Here is a 20,792-nt window from a genome sequence, read left to right as displayed (position 1 = left end):
TTCCCTGTGGGTGCTCAACCTCTGCTCAACCCCAGGCCCCAAAACCCGGCGCCACTCCACCCGTTCCCCCAAGGCCCCACCACCTTTTCCCACCCCCACTCTACCCCTGCCTCTCCTCTTCCCTCCCTTTTTCTGCCCCCCCTTCCTAAGTGTGCCCCCTCCTCACTCCTCCTCCTCCCTCCTCAGAGCTGCTGAACAGCTTTTCCGCAGGGTGCAGAAGGCACTGGGAGGGTGGGGGAGGAGTTGAGAGTGAGGCCGGCAGCCCCGGACATGACTCGTGGACCCCCTGGAGTATCTTTGCAGACCCCCAAGGATCCACAGTTTGAGAACTGCTGCATTAAAGCATGAGGTGCTCAGCCACTATGGTAACAGGTCCTGGATACATTCCTAAGACAGGCAGAGTTTGCTGACTGCATTTGTGCAGCTGGCCAACGGGGACTGAGCAAGCACTTAAACAAGGTTTCCAGAGTTGGTAGTTTTGGGGACCACTGGGCTTCCACAGTCTATGGCAGCCGGCCTGCCTGCCAGGCTAAAGGGGGAGGTGGGATTGCTGACTCTCAGACACCTAGCTGAGCTGTGGCTTCTAGACTCCTGGCTCCCCTTTAGCCAGCCAGGTGGAATTTTGTTTTGAAATTATCCAAATTGAATGATTATTTCAAAACATTTTTTCATATTTCTGTTTGACAGAGAATTTTGAATTTTATTTTCATTCCAAATCAGAATGAAAACAAATTTCAAAAGCACTAAATTCTCTGCCAAATGGAATCACTGCTCTCCTCCTAGCTCTCGGAAGTAGCAGCCACAACTGACACGGCCTCAATTCATAGGAAACCGACGCAAGAGCTGAATTTGTAAAAAGGGTTTTGGGTATTCTTCAGTCTCATTTCATAATTTTCTAACTCTTGCCAGTGGAAGACAAGTGATCAGAAGCTTAATTATTATCTTCTGCTGTGTGAGCATGCTGTGAAAAAAAGATTATGGGGAGGAGGAGAAGGAGGAGATAAAATATCCCTGACACAAATTAGTATTTAACATACATTCTGAAATCAGGCTGTTGCTGCTGCTGTCCCTATTTCTTCAAGGCCTTAGATACAGCATGCCAGAAAGCCCATCATTTTTATCTCTGTGGTAAAGTATACAATGTTTTGTGGAGTTTTTCTCTTCTATTTAAAACACATCTTCCTCTACCCCCCATCCCCTCAAAAGAATCTGACAGCTGAAAATGACTGTAAAAGTCAATTAATCTCCACTGACCCCTGGATGAATCTGATTTTAAATGAGTTAGGGGACAAAAAAGCTGCTATTGTGTCCACTTATGAAGAGCTTATCTTTTTCTAGTTAGAATACTAGGGTTTTAGGCCTAGCAGACAAATGACAACTACAGTTTAATCAAACTGACAGTGTAAATAAGAATGTGTTCAATATTTAACATCAGTATGTAAATGGATTCACTATGTTCATGTCTCTATTCAGTTTCTCAAAGAAATAACTTATTGGATGCACTGTAGGACAATTTTAAGATATGTATGTAATTTAATAAACCAAAAAGAACTGTAGATTTTAGTTTCTATTAAAGAACAGATACAAACTAGTTTGGGAATATGGAAATTCATCTCTGTTTTCATATAAAGGTGTGCATGACATTATTCTCCAAAGAAGTCCCTTAGGATATAACAGTAATGATGGAGGTTCAGAGGCAGGCAACAAGAATGATGAGGGGCAAGGAAACTGAAATAAAAAGAAATTATACAAATTGGACTGTTTACTTTAGAAAAGAGACAAATAAGAGGGCTAATGATAAATGGTGTGGAGAAGGTAGATTTGGAATGTCTATTCATTCTTTCTCGTAATACAAGAACAAATGGACAATCAGTTAAATGGAAATTATTAAAAGGAAATACTTTTTACACTATGCACAATTTTTCAGTGGAGCTCATTGCTACAAGATTTAATGAGACCCAGAGCTTAGATGAATTCAACAAAAAGGCTTTATATTTATATGGATAATAAGAAAATATTCAAAATTATATTAGTAAAAAAACAACAACACAGGCGTTTTGGAAATGTGACCTAAAGCACCCTTGTATTCACCACCCTACACACTATTGTACAAAATATGCCTCGTGAGGTATCATTTGAAAACATACAACTAGCTGGTCGATAATATTGTGATGAAATGTTTGGAGTGATGTTATATGTGAAGTTATGAAGTCCCCTTGTATGATATTGGTAGCACATGTTCAATCCCACACAGCCCTGACTAGGCAAAAGTTGTTAAACAGGTCTACCCTAAACAAAGGAATGTGTGTACCTCAATTTACATATAAGTAATAAAGAGGATCTTTGAGGCAGCAAGAGGGGGATATGGCAGGAGACAAGGCAAATCTGCATTTCAGCATACACCCGGTAAAGGAAATAGTATGGAGTCACCTTCACCACCAGACTCTGTCACCTTCTTTACTTTTTGAATAAAATTTGCTTTTGAGAGGTAATCGTCAGAGGAATCCACTTCAAAGGGGGACTAGAATATTAATACTTAGTCCTACCACGAGTGCAGAGGACTGGACTAGATGACCTCTCGAGGCCCCTTCCAGTTCCATGATTCTATGATTAAAGTGAGGGTCAAAAATACTGCAAGACATCTCTCCCTATGTCTCTCCTCCCTCTCTTTCACCTAAGAAGGCAAAGGAACCAGTCCTTTGACTTTGGGGAGATCCTGATCTGAGAATTTGGGTTTCTGGGAACATGTGGCAAGGATTTTACCTTGAACAAAGTCTACCTTGTTGAGCTTTAGCTACTAGAGAGTGTTGTATTTTTATTTTTCCTGTAGCCATTTCTGACATTAATGCTTTATACTTGTACTCATTTAAAATCTCTCTTTTTGTAGTTAAATAAACTTGTTTTATTCTTTAATCAGAACTAATTCAATGTTGTGTTTAAACCAAATTGTTTGGTAATTCCACGTAGGTAGTAGGAAACTTACAGGGGCAACAGACCTCTAATATCTGGACTGGGCAGTGCAGAACACATATTTTTGGGAAAATTCAGGACTGGGTCCGGGTCAGGGTCTCCCTGCAAGTAGTAACCCAGGCTGGTGTGGCTGGTGTGTTGCTGACAGGATGCTGGGGTCAGTGCTGCTGCACCAGGGCTGCATACAGTCTCTCAGGGTATGACCTGCATGCAGGTAGTCTGTCTGTGAGTAGCCCAGGTTGGGAGCACTACAGCAAAGCATTATGAGGCACCCAGGGTTCTGGGTCAGGCAGTGACACAATCTCTCCCTAGTCCGGATTGCACCCTTGAATGTGTCAGGAAGGTACATGAACCCTGGTGGTTAGGAAAAAACTGTATCTGTGGTCAGTATGTCTGCTATCTGCTTACTGAAGGGTTTGTTGCACCTTCCTTAGAAGCACCTGAAACTGGTCATTGCTGGAGAGGGGATACTGGACTAGATAGACTGCTGGTTTCATCCAGTATAATAATTCCCATGTTCCTATGCATTTATGGTCAGACTGTACAGTAATAAAATATGGTCTATACATTAGCAAGCCAGTGAATCATGGTGATCTTGCACCTGCCCTGTGGTCTGCTTCACAGCTGACCACCATTTTACCACTGAAACAAAGGCCAAAGAATCAAAGCTTGAAGACAGCTGGAAGAATAAATAAATTCCAGAAAACTAATATTTTATCAGTAATAGAAAGTTTTCACATGCTATAGAACAGGCAATGATGTACTAAGCCCCAATTCAGCAATGCACTGACATATTTCCTTAACTTGAAGTACATGAGTAGTCCCATTGAAATCAATGGCACTATTCACCTGCTTAAAGTTAAGAAGATATTTCAGCAGTTTGCTGAATAGGGGATCTAAAGATGAGTGTTCTCTCGTCTTTTATTATAACCCTGAGATTATATAGGTTTTGGCTACTGTTGTTTTTTTTGGATTTGTTCTGTAAATGACAGAGTTCTTCACACACATTAAATTTCTAAAGACTTGGAGTTATCAAAAGTTCCTTAAAAAGAACAGAAGTACTTGTGGCACCTTAGAGACTAACAAATTTATTTGAGCATAAGCATTTGTGAATAAATAAATCTGCTAGTCTCTAAGGTGCCACAAGTACTCTTTTTCTTTTTGTGGATACAAACTAACACGGCTGCTACTCTGAAAAATTCCTTGATGTCTGAATGTTTCTTTTTTTAATTAAAAACCTGTTATTTTTGACAAAGGGTCTGGTTTGCTTACTGTTGGTGATCAGCCACAAAAAGTAATTTATCTACCCCCTTGTTATAGATAGAATCCAAAAGCTAGAACTATATTTTGTTTGTGCTACCACAATACATATGACGCAATATTTGTTTTGTGAGAAATTAAATTGTGTCTCACTGAAATTTAAAAATAAAATTATTCTACTGGATGTTATTAAACTATGCCAATGAAATGCAAAAGGTCTCTCTCATAATGGTTGTTAATTCTCATACTGTATATTAATCAACTGATAGTTAACAAAAAAAACTAGTATCATATTTAATTGAAGAAAACACATTTCAACTGGTAACATTTTTCTAATTCTTCACTATTTAAGGTCATCCTTTAAAGACTTAGTTTTTGTAATTTCTCTGTTTTCTTTTCTATATTAAACATATTAAAATATGTTTACCACTTTCAGAAAGTTAAAGAAAGAAGAGTAAACTCTTAGACCCCACTTCTGCATTCAGATCCATTAATGCACATAGTTACACAATTCTGCATCAGCAGAAAAATACATGGTTCCAGCTATGCAAGGATAGGGTCTTAGAAATCAATGTTTGCAACAAGTCAGGAGAAAGAGACATTTAAGGATTGGAGTTTTTACTTTCCATTCCTTTTGCAACCAGCAGAATACCCTTCTTGATAATGGTAAAACAGCCTTTCAGCCAAAGGACAAATCTTTTATTTAAAATATAATTTAGTATACTGAGCAATGCAATTTTTTTGTCATGTTCAACTTGCTTTGGCTGTACTAGTTATCTAAGCAATGAGGGCTTTCAACTACTAGTGCAGGGTTTAATAATGAAGAACATATAACTTCCTACTAAATCATATTTGAGTGCTGCTTCAGGCCATTTCCAGTCATCATTGGGTTTGATCGCTCTCATTTTAATATTATTAACAAATGATTTCATTATATTGTTATATGAACAATGATGTAATGTTAGTAGCACGTTCTTGTGGAATATATGTTTTTCCCCTTATTAATATTTTAAGTGGAAAACTTACTTTCAGAAAGATATTGAAGAGTTGTCTTCGAGTGCAAATACAGAAGAGTTATGAAACAAGAAGACAAAATACAAGCAATTTAGCTAGTTTACAAATTACATATTAAACATTGAAGAATGATTTTCCCTTTATTCCAGGAATAAAACAGAGTATGTGTCTAAAACAGCTGCAACAGAAGACTTCTAAATAGATGCTATTTGAAGGTGGGTTTAATGCATTTTTCAAAGGATTCCTTGAGTCACTATATTAACACTTTTTTACCAGTGCAAGATAATTAGTTCACTGTCTTTTTCCTATACGTGAATGGGAATGGAACTCAAGAAAGGGGTAACATTTGGGGAGGGTATGGCAGATACCTTGGCATTTACAAACTGGGGCTCTGATTCAGTAAGTACATGATTATCTTTAATCCTGTGAATAGTCCTGTTGAAATCAGTGGGACTCACTCTCATGCTTAAAGTTTGTCATGTGCTTAAGTACTTGCCAAATCAGGGTCTTAGTCACTGAGTCAGATCCTTCATCTAATGTAAATCAGATCAAGGGAGCTATGCTGATTTACACCAGCTGAGGATCTGGCCCTCTGTCTACAGCTTTGCCAGATACTCCTGGCTCTCTTCTTGTTTGGCCATTATTGTTGTTCTCATACATTTCCTTCAGCAAGAAATTATTTTGGGACTAATTCCTATGCCCTCCCTCATGCTTCACCATGAAAAGATTGAATTCAGTCAGGCTTTTTGTTGTTAAATCTTTGAGCTCTTGCTCATACTCCTAACATCCAATAAGAGCAAGAGAGGCACATGGAAGCAGAGAATGAAAAAGCACACACTAGCCTGTTTATTGAATCTTCTATGGCCTATAAATAAAGCATTTCTGAAAAAGAGCAGTTTTTGCCAGTATAATACTTCCCGCCACATCACCAGTGTGACCATGCTCCATTGAAGTCTGCTGTCCAAATTCTCTTTGGTTTCAACAGGAGCAGGACTGGGCCCCCTAAGTGGAAAACTCAGATTTTCGGGCTTAACGGGTAGTGATCAACGGCTCGATGTCTAGTTGGCAGTACCCCAGGGGTCGATCCTGGAGCCAGTTTTGTTCAACATCTTTATTAATGATCCGGATTAATTACACCCTCAGCAAGTTTGCAGATGACACTAAGATGGGGGGAGAGGTAGATACACTGGAAAGTAGGGACAAATTGGAGGATTGGGTCAAAAAAAATCTGATGAGGTTCAACAAGGAAAAGAGGAAGGAAGAATCCCATGCACCACTACAGGCTGGGGACTGACTGGCTAAGCAGCAGTTCTGCAGAAAAGGACCTGGGGATTACAGTGAAAAAAAAAACTGGATATGAGTCAGCAGTGTGCTCTTGTTGCCAAGAAGGCCAATGGCATATTGGGCTGTGTTAGTAGGAGCATTGCCAGCAGATCGAGAGAAGTGATTATTCCACTCTATTTGGCATTGGTGAGGCCACAACTGGAGTACTGCATCCAGTTTTGGTCCCCCCACTACAGAAGGAATATGGACAAATTGGAGAGAGTCCAGCAAAGGGCAACAAAAATGATTAGGGGGCTGGGGCACATGACTTATGAGGAGAGGCCGAGGGAACTGGGGTTATTTAGTCTGCAGAAGAGAAGAGTGAGGGGGGATTTGATAGCAGCTTTCAACTACCTGAAGGAGGTTTCCAAAAAGGATAGAGCTCAGCTGTTCTCAGTGGTGGCAGATGACAGAACAAGAAACAATGGTCTCAAGTTGCAGTGTGGGAGGTCTAGGTTGGATATTACGAAACACTATTTCACTAGGAGGGTGGTGAAGCACAGGAATGGGTTACCTAGGGAGGTGGTGGAATCTCCATCCTTAGAGGTTTTTAAGGCCCAGCTTGACAAAGCCCTGGATGGAATGATTTAGTGGGTGTTGGTCCTGCTTTGAGCAGGGGATTGGACTAGATGATCTCCCGTGGTCTTTTCCAACCCTAATCTTTTATGATTTTATGATTGCTGCAGCAACGTAAAAATTTGATTAACCACCTCTCACCCCAAATTAAAGTTCAAACTTCACCCTATGGGTTATTTTAATTTTTTTTTTAAGTTTAAAAGGTAAACTTGGTCAAAAGCCTTTCCTGATCCAAGGGATCTACCTATATTTCAGTTAATCATTTTGAAACAGCTCTCTCTTTGATTAAAAAGATATTTCTGAAACAGATCTTTTGGGGATAGCGTTGGATTGTATTGAGTACATAATGGGAGTCTATCAACTTGTGGAATCTATTTGAAGAAGATTTTTGCAATCCACAAGAATAGAGAGAAACTGGATACTGGTTCAGGATATTATATCTCTGTCCATCTCTCTCTTTGGCAATAGGGTAGTGATGGTGACTTGGCAGCTCAAGGGTATCTCTTCTGCTGTGACTCTCCTTGATGTATTACTCTCTTCTCAATAGGATCCAGAAAGATCTTTAAAATTCCACAGGCTGCCCTTAAGTCCCAAATGCCTTGACATTTTTCTGGTCAAGAGAAGTTGACAGTGTAGTTCAGGTCAAAGGACATTGGTTTGAGTTCATCTCTTGAAATTCTTAAGGAACTTCTATATTCTGTTTTGCTCTCTGATCAACAGCTGATACTGCAGTTCAGTCTGAACAAAAGGAAACAGGAAACACTAAATCTCTACAAGCTCATTCAGCTTTATTTTGACCCAAAATGAAATGTTTCCTTTGGTTTTCAAGTTTTTTTTATTTTTATTTTTTTAAATAAAATTCAATAAAGTACTGAAAAATTGATTTTTTTTATTTTAAAAATGTGAAAACAAAATGTTTGGGGTTTTTTTGACCAAAATAATTTATCCAATCCAACATGAAATAAGCAAGTGTGTTGGGCAACCTGAATCTGTATTTTTAGTCAAAAATATATTTTGTCTAGCCCAGGTTAAGAAAGCTTGATTTTAGAGGTTCTGAGCAACGAATTAGTGATAGAATGACTTGCAGTCCCATGTTCAGTTCTCAAGTCCACTTTGCCTCTCAAACTGGAAGCAAATTCCTAATAAGCCTCAAGTGCAAGGCATAAGCCTAAAATTGAGTGCTTGTGTTGATTGATACAACTGTCAAATGAATGCTTGATCTAGATAAAAATACTAAAGAGCAAGGACTGATTAGCCGCAGTGGCAGTCTTGTAAAACAATGACATCATTTATTTCAGGTCAAATGAATGAATTCTTTTTCCAATTTTTCAGTTTGGCCAGCAAACGGAAAGAAACTCAGATATTCGCACAGCTCTAATCTCGGATGGTACCAAAAATTAGTGGACATGTTTGATAATTTGGGCCTTATCCTGACTCTGAATCCATTTCCCCACCTGTAAAATAGGGACAATGACATTCCAAGTATCTCAGAGAAGTGTTGTGAAGGCCAATTAATAATTAGTTCACATTTGTACATAGATTTGAAAATATACGGTCACTGCTACGTGCCATGAGCAAAATATTGTACTGTCTCTCAAGAGCTCTCAAGAAGACCATTATTCATTCTTGAACTAGGTCAGATTTAGAATATGGTATGTGTGTGGTTGAGATATGAAAAAAAATCCTATATTTTGGAGTGCTCTTATAGGCTTGAAGCCTCAAATGTATTTTTTGTGGTAAAGATGAAGTTTTTAAAAAATCTCATATTATAAATATTTTCATTAATTTAAATGGCTTAAGATGATTTATGTGAAAATTGATCTTTTCAGAGTCTGAAGACAATATCTTGCAATGTCTGAAATCCCACCCCAGAACTAGAGCACCTACATCAGCACATACATTGTGGGCTGCATATGCAGTTCTCTCTGTGTTATGTGGGCAGCATCCACACAATCCAATGAAGTGAGCTGTAGCTCACGAAAGCTTATGCTCAAATAAATTTGTTAGTCTCTAAGGTGCCACAAGTACTCCTTTTCTTTTTGCGAATACAGACTAACACAGCTGCTACTCTGAAACCTGACAATATATATACTACCTGTATGGCCCTGAGGATGTCATATGGGCCACAGCTGTGTTCTGATAGGGCTGCAAGCAGCCCATGGGCTGAGGGTTGAGAACCACTGTCCTAGATGCTACAGGGGTAGGCCTGTGAAGGCTGTAATCCAGCAAAGTAATCTTCATAACAGGGTCTGCTATACTCAGGCCTGATTCAGCAAGATACTTATGAGTGTGCTTCACTTTAAGTATGTGAGTAGCCTTGGAACTTAAAGTTAGGCACGTGTTTAAGTCCCTTGACAAATCAGGGACCTAAATTGATCGCAAGATCAGGAGCTCACAATGTATATGTGTAGGCCTGAATTCTCATTTACACTCTGGCAACTTTACAGTTCACTAGTCATGAAAAGAGGCCTTAAAATGAGTGAAATATAATTTACTCCCATTTAAGGCCTCTTTACACATCCAAAGTAATGTAAAGGGGCCCTAGTATAAATGAGAATCAGACTCATATATATTAAATTAGATTTGATATTTAAGCCTAGATTTGGATTTTGAGCACACAGTACTTCTGTGTGAAAAGTACTCAGAGTTCTTGCAGGTACACCATGGAAACTGAGCTTTGGAAATGTGTATCATAAGAGTCTTATAAAAGATATGTGTTCCAGCTGTAAGGAAGGTGAAACAGAATTAAGAACTACTAAAACTGTGATCAAGGGGGTGGGGAAAAAAGTACATTTGGAGGAATATAGCTCCTTCTTAGATGCAAATGATTCTGATACGCATAAAACCTATTTTGCCTTGCTAGAGAGGAGGTTAGCATTTGTACTGAGTCATGTATATTGCCTATTTTATGGATTAAAATTCCTCCACACATCAGTTAAATCATAAATGCGTAAGAGAGGACAATTCTTTTACAGATGGAGGATGAGACTCTAAATGATTTCTGTCTTTGGTATAATAGATAGTGCAGTTAAACTCTCCCCCCAAAATCAGCACATTCACAGGCAGACAATTCGATAAAACACTACTTACAATGTAATTCAAAAAGAGCACCTTATTTCCCATCAGTAGTGGAATAAATGTTAATGAAGCAAATACAAGTTTGATCAAAGTTGTCCTGAACTTTTAACAACCTTTTCTAATACTCTTAAGTGAAGTTTAAAACAGGGATCTAGTGATTTATTTCTAAACCTTAGCCTAAAAATATGTTTTTGGTTGCATTTTTAATCACAAACTGTCTTATTTCTGTCCATATTTATATTTAAATATATACACATTATACATAAATTATATATGTATATACATATATACATACACATACACACACACACACATTATACTGAGTGAAATATTTTTAAACAGACATCCAGGGGTACTAGATGCCACAGGGGATTGGTAACAGCTTTCTCGTCAAGATCACCCTTTCAACTCTAATCTGGTTCCATAGGTGGTAGAGAGCTGTTCCATCTGACAACATGTAGCATAAGTAAGAACAGTGTGGGAGTGCTATTGCTATTTCAGGGCAGAAAATTTGTGTCCATGGGACTCTCAGGCATGTATTTTGTCTCACTGGTCCTTTGTGTACCCCCTGTCTGTTTGTTGTATCCTGGCATTGTCTCTTGTCTTATACTTAGATTGTAAGTGTCTCGGGGCAAGGAGTTATTTGTTTTGTATCATTTGTTCTGCCTAGACGTGGGGCCCTAGTCTATGAGTGTGGTCCCTAAGCACTACTGAAATACATAAAGAATAACAACATATCCCCTGCTATGAATAAGAGAACAAATGGGATGGCTCTGTATTGGGATGTTCCATTTGTTACCTAGGTGCCTGCCTTGAGGAGAGACTAGACATTTTCATGTTCTAGACTTTAGTGTGTTCAGGGATCATGGAACTTGTTCAGCTGGAAAGGGAATTGATACAGCCTGCAACAGAGGACTTTGGAAATTGGGTCCTGCACTGGCTGCATAGAGGTGAAAAACAAAAGTGAGAAAGCAGGCTCTGCGTGTTAGTGTAGGGGGGAATATATAACATGGAGATTTTAATGCTTGGTTTAGAGATACAAGACTCTGCTTGTAAGTGATGTTGAGTGCTTGAACCTTTTCTAAAGATGCAAGGCAAATATAACGGAATCTGCTACTTTTGATTAATTCCAAAGAGGATGTAAGAGGTCTAGGAGTTTCTTTGTTAGAAGCAAAGGGAACTAGAGACTGGGACATGGAAGGTACAGCTAAGAAACCTGGGGAACAACCAAGCTTAGGAAGAATGCTTATGTTGAGGTTTATGTACAGGGATTGTGGTCTGAGTTACTGATAAAGACAAACTGCTGAGGGTATAGGGGGTAAGGTTTGGATTATATAATATGTGTGTGTATATATTCTTCTGAGCTATATGCCACTAATGTGTTACCATTGTGTGATTAAAAAAAAAAGAATGCTGCTTGCTAAAGGAAACAATATTTCTGGCTGGAGCTGCTATCTACATGGCCACTATTTTTTGTTTTTGGAATAGACTAGGTTACACCAAAAAGGCAGATTCAGTATTTTCCCAAACTCTCCCATTGGTGGGTCTCCCCCACCCCCCGAAATGTTTTCCCTGAAGAATCACCACTCCCATCTTCCTTGTCAAATTATATAAGCTGAGCACAGTGCTAAACTGCCAATAAATTCAGTGGCTGTAAGAGATAAAGTACAAGCACATTCAACAAGAATTCTTGGACATGTTTGTTTGCTAAGCAATGTTACTGTCTTCCTTGATGATGTTTACAAGAAAAAGTTTTGATTTAAAAGGAAAAATAAATTAATAGATTCCCCATTCTCTCACTTCTTTCTGGGAGCTCGTTTCCCTGTGACACAGGATTTATTATAGAGTTAAGGAGGGATATTTCTGTGGGATCTTCTTGTTAAAAAAGTAGCAGCCAGCACATCAGTGACATGACCCTGGTTGTGAGTAATCTCCCTTGACAAAATCCTTTCCAGAAAAGCTCAAAACCAGTTCCCAAACTATTGAGAAATTTTTTAAAAAATCAAATCAGAGGTTTGGGGAAAAATGAAAAACTTCTCCTTTTATTTCATCCCTGAAATCACCTTTTAACATCAACCAAGAAACAGGCAAATTTACATTCTCCTGGTCATCGTTTCTATGTGTCAAAAGTGTAGTGCTATCTGTATCTGTTAATCTGTGACTCACTAACACAATGCATTCTTTAACTGCCCTCTGCCTTTTGCAAATACTAAGATGCTTTGAATTCTCTAAAGCTTATTAAAATATCAGAAAGTCAATGGGCTTTTGTATTATTCTTCAAAACTGTTTCAATATATAATGTCATAGGAAGAGAATGCAGTGGAGTGTGGAGCAGTGTTCTCTCTAATTTTTGACAGGCTGTGTGCACAAAAAAATTCTTCTGTGCAAATTGTTGTGCTTCTGTGCAAATTTTTGTGCATGCGGTGTTTCGCCATGTGCATGGGGTTTAGGATCTGTGTGCGTGCGCACACGTGCACAGCTTAGAGGGAACAGTGGTGCGGAGTATACTACATTCATTGCACTAATATTCTGTAAAACTGCACCAAATCAGCAGAGCTTTTATATCTTCAGGGTAGCTCTATAATATGAAACAGATGCTAGAGAAGAGCTGATACCATGGACACCGAATGTACTCTTATGGTATTAAGAGTTGAACAAATACCAGACAAAGGGAACAGTCAAATAAATAAATAAATAAATATGCAATTTTGTTTTTAAAAAAACAAAATGATTCTGTGCAGTCAGAATTAACAGATATATAGATTTTATGGACAGAAAAGGCCATCGGATATTCTAGCCTGACCTCTTGCAGAACACAGGCCATAGAAATTCATCCAGTTACTCCTGTATTGAGCCCAATAATTTGGATTTGACTGATATATGTTGTGGCATATATGGCAACTTCCTGCAACATCCCTGAAAACCCTTATTGAATTAATGTTAAGTATCTTTGGAGTCCATTGTATTAAATGCAAAGGTTATGCTTTATTGTGGCCTGGATGATCAAAGGTCCATATTGAACAAAGTGGAAGACCAGAATTATCTTCCAGGACAATATGTTTGAAGTGTATTTCCTGGGATCTCCAGGGGGAGGAGAATGTAAATTTCCTGGTTATGCAAAAACCCGGCCTTTTGAAACTGCACCCTTAAAACTGTACCTTTGTCTTCTGATTACCTGTTCCCAGAGTCCCAAGATCAAAGGCCCAAGCTATATAAAGGAAATATATTCACCAGAGGAATATATTCATGGGTATTCAAGTTCTGAGCTAAGGCTATTATTAGCTTGTAACCATAGGAAAAAACTCTGGTGGATTTGAAGAACTGACTCTTACCAAAGCCTTAGTTGGAATTGTGTATGTGTAACTGGGGGTTACCTCTGGTAAGCTTATTAGAACTCCTATAGCAGTGTTTCCCAAACTTGGGATGCCGCTTGTTCAGGGAAAGCCCCTGGCAGGCTGGGCCAGTTTGTTTACCTGCCACGTCCACAGGTTTGGCTGATCGCAGCTCCCACTGGCGGCAGTTCGCTGTGCCCGGCCAATGGGGGCTGTGGGAAGCAGTGGTCGGTATGTCCCTCTGCTCGCACCACTTCCTGCAGCCCCCATTGGCCTGCAGCAGTGAACCGCAGCCAATGGGAGCCGCGATCGGCCGAACCTGCAAACGCGGCAGGTAAACAAACTGGCCCGGCCCGCCAGGGGCTTTCCCTGAACAAGCGGCGTCCCAAGTTTGGGAAACACTGTCCTATGGGATCATTTATTGTTTAAATATTTTTTTCCTGTAACACTTTTACTATAAGAATAAATGTGCTTTCTTATAAAGAGCTGTATGGTAACTTATAATGCTAGCAATTACATTGTTCATAAACTTGAGATGAGAAAGCAAAGTGCAGACGCTGGCCTGTTTAGGCAGTCTGACTTGCTGGGAATATTGCAGTCTAGGCAAGGAACAATGCAGCCCGGGGAAAAAACCTCAGTCAGGAAGGAGAGAGATGCCAGTCTCTTACTGGATCACAAAGAGGGAATATAGGTGCAGTTGTCTTGAACTGCAACACATATCTTTTCAGAATGAGGCTTTAATTATGTTGTTTAATAATACTGTGGCTGACTGAAGTGTACAAGGGTTCCAGGATCTTGTAGTTTTGTATTTCATTTTTATTACTTCATAGGAGTTTTCACTTCCTCCTCCCCTGCAGCTCCTGCCTACTCTCATGTAGTTATGAGCAGGGGATCTTTTGTGTTTGTATCTCTCCAGTCTGATAAGAAGGTGTGATCTCTTTCTCAGGCCACACACAATCTAAGGACAGATAAACAGAGAGGGAGGATGGGATATTATATGTAAATAGAAAAGGAGTACTTGTGGCACCTTAGAGACTAACAAATTTATTAGAGCATAAGCTTTCGTGAGCTACAGCTCACTTCATCGGATGCATGCATCCGATGAAGTGAGCTGTAGCTCACGAAAGCTTATGCTCTAATAAATTTGTTAGTCTCTAAGGTGCCACAAGTACTCTTTTTCTTTTTGCGAATACAGACTAACACGGCTGCTACTCTGAAACCTATATGTAAATAGATAAGTCAAGATGGCATCTGGTCACACATTTGTAAAATATCATTAATTTTAACTAGGTACCTGCTAGGGCTCACGGTTTAATATTTTTAAAGATGCAACCACTGAGCCTACCACAAAAATTACTTGTCCCCCTTCAACTTCAGAGGATGAAATTCACTTCTGGTGCAGAGACCCAGTGAAGTCCTCAAAATAAGACAAATGTGGGACATAATTGGTTCACAGGCCTTGAGATGGCTAAGGGATAGGGGTGAATTTCACACAGTGTGAATAACTGGAAGTCAATCTGATCAGACCTATACAAAAAATATTAGTAACTTTTGAAAAGTAACCAGTACTTCTATATCAGTGAAATTCTGGTTAGCAATTTCATGTCATTTTATATATGAATCTGTAAATATTTTTGTTTCCCAAAACTGTAGTTTCCAGTATCAAATTTGTCAAGGCTCCACCATTTTGCATTCAAATCAATAAATATTAAGGTGATAGTTTCTCCTTTTTTATGCACAATATAAGGAATAGGTCATGCAGCTGTAAAAGCTGAAGCTGAGGGTGTGAAAGAAGATTTGAAAATGAATGGGTTGCTCACCAGGTTATACTTACCCTTTTCCTAAGTAAAAATGTCCCCAAGATTGAGACATACATGTTTCTGAAGGACAGAATATACCACATCGTGAATCAGTTCATCCCTAGTCTCAGTTCATTGATTTCAGTTGGGTTTCAGCAGGGATAAATTTGGCCCATGGTGTCTGTCTTGTTTAACGTATGTAAAAATCCAAGCTAAACAGTGAAAACATAAAAACAGACTAGGACGTTAGCATTAAAATTGTCTGCAGAGACAGATTGTGTAATATGGGGTTTATTGAATTCCTGTAGCTTTCCAGCAAAGCTTACTGTGTGAGTTGAATGTAGAATATCCTGGTGTAATTTAAATGAAAATGTTGACTAGCCCTGAAAGATCCATTAGGAGGCCTAAACTGAATAGGCAGCCATTAGCTATATCCTCAACACCTGCTACTTAAAACAAGAGAAACACTGTTACCACGGGTTACCAGAAGATACTGTGTTCCAATGGCAAAGTGGTAATTTTAGAAGAATTCATGTTTCTTAGGGTTGAATGTTATAAAACACATGGAACAGCTTTGTAATAGAGAGCTAAAGTGCAAACAAGTGCTGCAGTGGTAAGCATGTCTCAGTTCATAAGAAAGCGTTGCACAATAAATAGAAATAAATGTCAGCTTGAATGAATACTTTGTTCCTTGTTTATGATTTGCACAGTTCTAATTACAGTGCAGAAACTATGCCACTCAAGTGCCGTGATGTCTCCAGTTTGGGAAATCTGTGGAATGTAGACAAGGCTGTCAAGCAAATATAGCTGCATTTCAGAGAAATATACTTTTGGAGTCTGATCTGCCAAAATGCTGGGCTCCCAAGAGGAGGCACTCAACACTTGGTCGGATCAAGTCTTTAGACTGCTTTATATTGGACAGTGAGTCCTATGTATAGCCCACTTCAGCAGTCCATCCTTATTCAGCAAAGCTCTGTTCAGGCCTTTCTTTAGGTCCGATTGACTTCAATGGGACATAAGCATGTGCTTAAAGTTTACCATGTTCTTAAGTGCTTTGTGCACATAAGCATTTGCTTAAATGCTTTGCTGAATTAGTCTAAGGCACTTAAGCTTCTGCATAACTTCAAGCATGCAAATTTACCTGTGAAATTTGATTACCTGGCTTGGCTGGGACCACAGTTGCCAACTTTCATGTGATAAATAAGCACCCTGACTTTCACAATAAGCCAAAAATCAAGTTAATCCCATTTCAGAACAAGGCCAAAACAAGCCAATCCCTAAGAACCCCAAAAGTCTATGTGGTTAGATCCCCACGGCATGCAGTCTGAGACTGTGATGGGCCTGCTGTGCACCCCTGATTCTCTCCCATCCTTGCCCCTGCTTGCTTGCCCTTGCCCCTGCTTGCCGGGAGCCAATGAGAAAAAAAGAAAAAAAACAAGCTACAACTAGCAACAAGCTACAAGCCAAAAACTAGCCAACAAGCAACTCACAAGCCAATTAAGCCAAAATCAAGCCCAATTTCTGCATTTTTTTCGCGGGTTTGGCATGTCTAGTTGGGGCCTAAGAATGCAGAGAGTAAAATCTTTGAGCTATCCAGTCTTAGGGTATGTCTACACTATGAAATTAGGTCAAATTTATAGAAGTCGGTTTTGTAGAAAGCGTTTTTATACAGTTGAGTGTGTGTGTCCCCACACAACTTCTCTAAATGCATGTAGTCGGCGGACTGTGTCCATAGTACCGAGGCAACAGAAGACTTCTGGAGCTTTGCACTGTGGGTAGCTATCCCACAGTTCCCGCAGTCTCCACCACCCATTTGAATTCTGGGTAGAAATCCCAGTGCCTGATGGGGCTAAAACATTGTTGCGCATGGTTCTGGGTACATATCGTCAGGCCCCCGTTCCCTCCTTCCCTCCGTAAAAGCAAGGGCAGACAATTGTTTTGCGCCTTTTTTCTTGAGTTACCTGTGCAGATGCCATACCACGGCAAGCATGGAGCCCGCTCAACTAACAGTCACCGTATGTCTCCTGGGTGCTGGCAGACATGGTACTGCATTGCTACACAGCAGCAGTTTATTGCCTTTTGGCAGCAGACAGTGCAGTATGACTGGTAGCCGTCATCGATGTAGTCCTGGGTGCTCTTTTCACCGGGCACCTGGGAAAACATGGGAGTAACTTAGCCAGGTCATTTCCCTTGATTCGTCTCATGGCGATTGAGTCCTACAGGCAGTGCACTGTCTTTTAATCTGCAGCTAGCAGAAGACGATGGCCAGTAGTCAGACTGCACCGTCTTCTGCCGAGCACCCAGGAGGTGACGATGGCTAGCAGTCGTACTGCAAAGTCTGCAGCCAGTATGATGTATAAAGATAGATGAAGTGGCTCAAAACAAGAAATACACCAGATTTGTTTTGCATTCATTTTCTCCTCCCTCCCTCTGTGAAATCGACGGCCTGCTAAACGCAGTTTTGAGTTCTATCCTTGAGGTTTTGAGTTCTGTCCTTGAGGCGGCCATTCAGTTTCTCGCAAAGCTACCCCCTTTGTTGATTTTAATTCCCTGTAAGCCAACCCTGTAAGCCATGTTGTCAGTCGCCCCTCCCTCCATCAAGGCAACAGCAGACAATTGTTCTGCGCCTTTTTTCTGTGCAGACGCCATACCACGGCAAGCATGGAGCCTGCTCAGATCACTTTGGCAATTAGGAGCACATTAAACACCACACGCATTATCCAGCAGTATATGCAGCACCAGAACCTGGCACAGCGAAACCGGGCTAGTAGGCGACATCAGCACGGTGACAAGAGTGATGAGTATATGGACACAGACTTCTCTCAAAACATGTGCCCTGGCAATGTGGGCATCATGGTGCTAATGGGGCAGGTTCATGCAGTGGAACGCCGATTCTGGGCTCGGGAAACAAGCAAAGACTGGTGGGACTGCATAGTGTTGCAGGTCTGGGACGATTCCCAGTGGCTGCGAAACTTTCGCATGCATAAAGGTACTTTCATGGAACTTTGTGACTTGCTTTCCCCTGCCCTGAGGCGCAAGAATACCAAGATGAGAGCAGCCCTCACAGTTGAGAAGTGAGTGGCAATAGCCCTGTGGAAGCTTGCAACGCCAGACAGCTACCGGTCAGTCAGGAATCAATTTGGAGTGGGCAAATCTACTGTGGGGGCTGCTGTGATGCAAGTAGCCAATACAATCAAAGATCTGCTGATATCAAGGGTAGTGACCCTGGAAAATGTGCAGGTCATAGTGGATGGCTTTGCTGCAATGGGATTCCCTAACTGTCGTGGGGCCATAGACAGAACCCATATCCCTATCTTGGCACCGGAGCACCAAGACAGCGAGTACATAAACCGCAAGGGGTACTTTTCAATAGTGCTGCAAGCACTGGTGGATCACAAAGGACGTTTCAGCAACATCAACGTGGGATGGCCGGGAAAGGTACATGACGTGCGAATCTTCAGGAACTCTGGTCTGTTTCAAAAGCTGCAGGAAGGGACTTTCTTCCCAGACCAGAAAATAACCGTTGGGAATGTTGAAATGCCTATAGTTATCCTTGGGGACCCAGCCTACCCCTTAATGCCATGGCTCATGAAGCCATACATAGGCAGCCTGGAGAGTAGTCAGGAGCTGTTCAATTACTGGCTGAGCAAGTGCAGAATGGTGGTAGAATGTGCATTTGGATGTTTAAAAGCATGCTGGCGCAGTTTACTGACTCGGTTAGACCTCAGTGAAACCAATATTCCCACTGTTATTACTGCTTGCTGTGTGCTCCATAATATCTGTGAGAGTAAGGGGGAGACGTTTATGGTGGGAAGTTGAGGCAAATCACCGGGCTGCTGGTTATGCCCAGCCAGATACCAGGGCGGTTAGAAGAGCACAGGAGGGTGCAGTGCGCATCAGAGAAGCTTTGAAAACCAGTTTCATGACTGGCCAGGCTACGGTGTGAAAGTTCTGTTTGTTTCTCCTTGATGAAATCCACCGCCCCTTGGTTCACTTTACTTCCCTGTAAGCTAACCACCCTCCCCACCTCCCTTTGATCACTGCTTGCAGAGGCAATAAAGTCATTGTTGCTTCACATTCATGCATTCTTTATTAATTCATCACACAAATAGGGGGATAATTACCAAGGTAGCCCAGGAGGGGTGGTGGAGGACGGAAGGACAAGGCCACACAGCACTTTAAAAGTTTAAAACTTATTGAATGCCAGCCTTCTGTTACTTGGCCAATCCTCTGGGGTGGAGTGGCTGGGTGGCCGGAGGCCCCCCCCCACCGCGTTCTTGGGCGTCTGGGTGAGGAGGCTATGGAACTTGTGGGGGAGGGTTGTTGGTTACACAGGGGCTGTAGCAGCGGTCTGTGCTCCTGCTGCCTTTCCTGCAGCTCAACCATACACTGGAGCATATTAGTTTGATGCTCCAGCAGCCTCAGCATTGCATCCTGCCTCCTCTCATCATGCTGTTGCCACCTTTCAACTTCAGCCCTCTCTTCAGCCCTCCACTTACTCTCTTCAGCACTCCACCTCTCCTCCCGGTCATTTTGTGCTTTCCTGCACTCTGACATTGTCTGCCTCCATGCATTCGTCTGTGCTCTGTCAGTGTAGGAGGACAGCATGAGCTCAGAGAACATTTCATCGCGAGTGCGTTTTTTTTCGCCTTCTAATCTTCGCTAGCCTCTGGGAAGGAAAAGATCCTGTGATCCTTGAAACACATGCAACTGGTGGAGGGAAAAAAAAGGGACAGTGGTATTTGAAAAGACACATTTTATAGAACAATGGGTACACTCTTTCACGGTAAACCTTGCTGTTAACATTACATACATAGCACATGTGCTTTCGTTACAAGGTTGCATTTTGCCTCCCCCCACCGTGTGGCTAATAGCGAGGAACATTTCTGTTCAGCCATAGGCAAACAGCCCAGCAGGAACGGGCACCTCTGAATGTCCGCTTAAGAAAAGCACCCTATTTCAACCAGGTGACCATGAATGATATCACTCTCCTGAGGATAATACAGAGAGATAAAGAACGGATGTTGTTTGAACGCCAGCAAACATACACTGCAATGTTTTGTTCTACAATGATTCCCGAGTACATGCTACTGGCCTGGAGTGGTAAAGTGTCCTACCATGGTGGATGGAATAAGCCCTCCCCAGAAACCTTTTGCAAAGGCTTTGCGAGTATATCCAGGAGAGCCACGAATGCCAGGGCAAATTAATCATTAAACATGCTGGCTTTTAAACCTTGTATAGTATTTTAAAAGGTACTCTCACCAGTGGTCCCTTCTCCACCTGGTGGGTCTGGGAGGCAGCCTTGGGTGGGTTTGGGGGATACTGGCTCCAGGTCCAGGGTGAGAAACAGTTCCTGGCTGTTGGGAAAACCGGTTTCTCTGCTTGTTTGCTGTGAGCTATCTACAGCCTCCCCCTTATCGTCTTCCTCGTCCCCAAAACC

The sequence above is a fragment of the Dermochelys coriacea genome, chromosome 2 (genome assembly GCF_009764565.3).
Source record: "Dermochelys coriacea isolate rDerCor1 chromosome 2, rDerCor1.pri.v4, whole genome shotgun sequence".
Taxonomy (NCBI): Eukaryota; Metazoa; Chordata; order Testudines; family Dermochelyidae; genus Dermochelys; species Dermochelys coriacea.
Note: the sequence above shows the minus strand (reverse complement) of the source record.